At 34.9% G+C, this 4,526-nt stretch overlaps 1 non-coding gene across 1 annotated transcript; it reads left to right on the top strand.

The window, feature by feature from the left end:
* The first annotated feature begins 1,218 nt into the window (after positions 1–1,218).
* TRNAS-GGA (transfer RNA serine (anticodon GGA)) lies at positions 1,219–1,291 on the top strand. The gene has a single exon. It is a non-coding gene; the product is annotated as a tRNA-Ser (tRNA).
* Positions 1,292–4,526: the final 3,235 nt, after the last annotated feature.

Genomic DNA, 4,526 nt, shown 5'->3' with positions numbered 1-4,526 from the left:
ATTAGTTGGAGCAACAGTTTATATTTGTGTTATGTGAATTCTTGTTTTGCGTTCCGCTCTATGTCTCAAATTCAACGGAAACGAGGAAGGTAAATGGATTTTATCTGCGAGAATCCCTTTGTCTTGTATCATTTTAAACTATAGTCTTTACTTCTTGCTGTAGTCTGATATGTAACCGCTATATTTTCACTCATAGTATTCTCGAACTGTCTATTCATAATCGATTTTCGAATTTGTGGGGTAATGACTATATCAGCTTTAATTTTTTCATTGGTTAATGAGGTACATTCAACACAAAAGTATTTAAAGTATTCACTGTATTTATCTACACCTTACGTAATGACCCGTTATTAATTGAAGGTTAGCTACTGCTTCCTTTCTTGGTTTGTGACTAAATGAAATCCAGATATTTCGTAGGTTTTCACCATATATATTTTTTTCCTTTGGATTTATGTACTAAGTCTGTTTTATATGTGTACATTTTTTTATCTAACATTTTAGTCCATCGCTTTGGAATAATGATTAGCTTACCTGATCGTGGAACGAGCAGTTCCGGGTTCAAATCCTGAATGAGATAAAGTACCTGGTTGAGGTTTTTTCCCTTAACCCATTAAGAGAAAATGCTGGGTAACTTTCGGCCCTGGAACTTTGACTCATTTCACTGGAATTATCACGTTCATCTCATTCAGACGTTAGGTAAGCCTATATGTTGATAAAGAGTCATAAATTAAACCACTAAAAAACAAAAACAAATTTAATGAGTGCCTCTGGTGAATTAGAGTTTTGACTGAATTATACGTGTGTTGTTTTTTCCGCCATTAGATCATCTATTCAGTACCATTGATTCCTACAATGCTATTCACTATATCTTTATTTCCTATCATGAGGTTGTTTAACCACGCTATATTAACTAGGATGTTACGTAATGTAGATGGAATTTGAGATAGCGAGACGAGACTGAGGATTCGCCATAGATTATCTGAAATGCATCTTATAGCTGGAGGAAAAAATAGGAAAAAATCCAACTACGTCCCATCAGCCCAAACAGAATTCGGAGTCATGTCCAGCGCAGTTTGGAATCAGGAGACCAGCTCCTCAATCTTAAGCTACGTCAGTGGTTCCAATTTTTTGTATTGACTAAGATCAGACGCTATGGACAGTACTCTATAACAGAGTCGCCATTATGAAGGGATAATTCCGAGCCTTTGGCGTGAGACGAACTCGATAGCTCAGTGGTAGAGCGCCTGACCGGAGACCAGGAAGTCGCAGGTTCGATTCCTGCTCGAGGTTGTGAAATTTTTCTTTCATACCATGGCATGATTGTGACTATAATAGCATTTAATTCATTAATATGTCACATCAACGGACGTATATACGATACGTTACCTAAACATCGTAAGATGAAGATTACATTGTGAAGTATTAGTTTCTCTCCAAAGAATTCACTAAACATTCTTTTCAGAAGATAGAAGTTCTTGAGTTTCAAAATAGATCATATAAATTAGATTTACTCTTGTTTACACCTGTCACCTGAACTTTATTATGTTTAGTATAGCAGTCGTATTGTAGGAATGGAGAAAAATGCAGGGGAGAAAGTAGGTTAAGAGTAGTAACAGGAAAATATTTATAATATAGGTGGGTATACAGTAAAGTGTGATAGACTACACTCTTTTTATAGAAAGTGATGGATCATGTAGCATCCTTCTTCCATATCAACCCAAATGCTATTCGCAAAAGGGAGGGCAATACCTCAACTCATATTTTGCTGTTACAAGGTTGGCAACTATAAACTGACATGTGAAAGAGCAGGACAGGAAAAATGTCTTGACGAGTTGCAGCCCTCCTTTTTCACTTTTCCTTCTTTTTCTGCTATCTGCTATTTTTTATTTCATGGTGCCGTAAAGGAAAAGAAGAGTTGGCGGAAAGGAGAAAAAACATTGAAGGTCTCTGACGTAAAAGAGTGACTGCCATACGTAAACATCAATTTATCATTCGTTACAATGTTACGTAGGCCAGGGTATATGTTTTACATGTCAATTTAATCTCAATCCATCTCAAAACATCACTCATCCTTCAGAAGACATATGCGACATAAGATACCATTTCAAGAACATTTTAATGCCAATCCATCTAAATCTTCTTAGACACTTTAAAAGTATGTTATTCAATGTTGTAATATGAAATTCATGACATAATGACTAATCAAGATAGTAAAAGTTTTCAGAATTATCAGAGTCTGACAATTTATAGATGCTACTAAAATTGTTTCCGTTGAACACACTGTTATCTTTAACTTTTTCCGTATTGATAAAATAAAATCAGTGTCATTATCATATAGGGCTGCTTGTTGTGGCGCTCTCTTGGGATACGGAGGACTGTGATTTAAGGGCTGTTAGAAAAATCCTTAAACTTAATAGTTTACTATTTCAAGGGGAAAGGTGAAACTTAATTACTTTTATGCTCGACCATGCCGAAATGTAGTAATTATGCACCTGGTAGTAGCCCTTTAATGCACCTCATTAAAGTACACCTATCCATTATAATTCAGTTGTTCAGCCAATGAGAAATCTCCATTCTACTGATTGTACCATTATAAAACCGCAAGTATCGATTATTCTCGGATATGCAATCGAAAGACAATTAGCGAAGAGTCACGGAGGCTGGAAATCCAATACTGTCGCAGAAGGTTATGTTCTGTTACTATAATAATTAGCGTTCATTGTAAATAATATTTAAATAAATTCAATTTGTCATCTCGTTTTTCAATGTCTAATTTAATTTCAATGTTATTTCAATATTAATATTTAGTTTACTCTCTAGATTATATCAAGGTCAATGTGGACATCTGTTCCTCGGAAAAAATCAATACTTTCGTGTCTGCCCACATCTCACAATTTACGAGCTGTGCACAAGTTCACTTCCGCTCTTCAGTCACATTTTATGTCCACGAAACAAGTTTAATAAATAGTTAAGATAGAAGAAACGGGTAACATTCCTAAGCATTCATACGTAAAATTTAATGGAGATTCGGAATTGTACATTTTAATAAAGGGTGCTATTAAGATAGTTTACTGCCACACTCTGTATGTCTGAATAACTAACTGTTTTCGAATACTGGTATAATATTTTATGATTTTTGTATAGGCCTAAAACTTTTTTTGTTAAATTAAAATTTAAGAAGTTATTAGGGAATATTATGAAACTTGTATGATAATTCAATGTAATTCACCTATTGCAAGAAGCATTTTTGCACGTTAATGTATGCCAAGCATAAAATTTAACCTCTTATCTTCCAAGCAGTTGTTGCATGGTTTTTGTACATATTATAGTTAAATGCATATGAGAAAAACTGTACTCTATCACGGTGTATAAACACAGACAGTAACCTAGGCAACAGAAGAACACATACTATAAATGCAAACTAGTTCTCAAGACACTTGATACCACACTATTAGAATCTCAAACTTATTACTTATTACTTATACTTATAGTATAGTGAAAGTTAAACAATGATGCCCGTTTTGTGCATAAAACAATTCTACATAAAAGAGGGGTTCTATACACAATTTATAGATAATCTAATTATCTCTCATACATCAAGTTCACAAGCTTATTTAGCTGATTATAAGGACGCTGTTGTCAAATACTGTTATATTTAGCATCGATGGAATTGGTGCTAGCAAAATTGTATTTGGCAAGATGAGGCCGAGGATTCGAAATACGGTTAGCTGTCTTCCGTTTTACAATCACTGTAACTACTCCCGAGATCAGATCTAACCATCAGGGTAGTGCGCCTACCGCTTTGAGATACGCCAGTGGCTCTACTTTATTTTTAACAGATGTCACTACATACCTGCGTGATAGCAGAAGTCCTGTGTTCGAATCAAGAAAGTGTGTAGGTACAAAGACAGAAAAAGAGACGATTTCTGCATTGATGAGAATGTCATGAAGGCTAAAGGATAATAGGCGTATCATATAACTAGATTTGTACAAAATATTCCATGTTCGTGTCAGATTAATACGAAGTCAGTGAAGGATATGAAAGAAAATATTTATTCCAGAGACTCCTGTTAACAACTTCATCCCATCCCTCTGTGTTAGGTAGGTGGAGCAGTTTCAGATTCTAATAGTGTGGTATCAAGTGTCTTGAGAACTAGTTTGCATTTATAGTATGTGTTCTTCTGTTGCCTAGGTTACTGTCTGTGTTTATACACCGTGATAGAGTGCAGTTTTTCTCATATACATTTAACTATAATATGTACACAAACCATGCAACAACTGCTTGGAAGATAAGAGGTTAAATTTTATGCTTGGCATACATTAAAGTGCAAAAATGCTCCTTGCAATAGGTGAATTATATTGAATTATCATACAAGTTTCATACACACCGCCAATCCGGGAATGATGATGTATTTTAAATTAGCGAGCATTTAACTGAAAATAGGATATGTCACTTAATAGGAATAATTATAGCACGATTTGAAGGGGTCAGAGCCATAGTGGGCTAAGCGCCACACATAAAAAAC

Source organism: Periplaneta americana, chromosome 5 (assembly GCF_040183065.1).
Source record: "Periplaneta americana isolate PAMFEO1 chromosome 5, P.americana_PAMFEO1_priV1, whole genome shotgun sequence".
NCBI classification, from domain to species: Eukaryota; Metazoa; Arthropoda; class Insecta; order Blattodea; family Blattidae; genus Periplaneta; species Periplaneta americana.
Note: the sequence above shows the minus strand (reverse complement) of the source record. Positions and strands in the feature narration are given on the sequence as shown.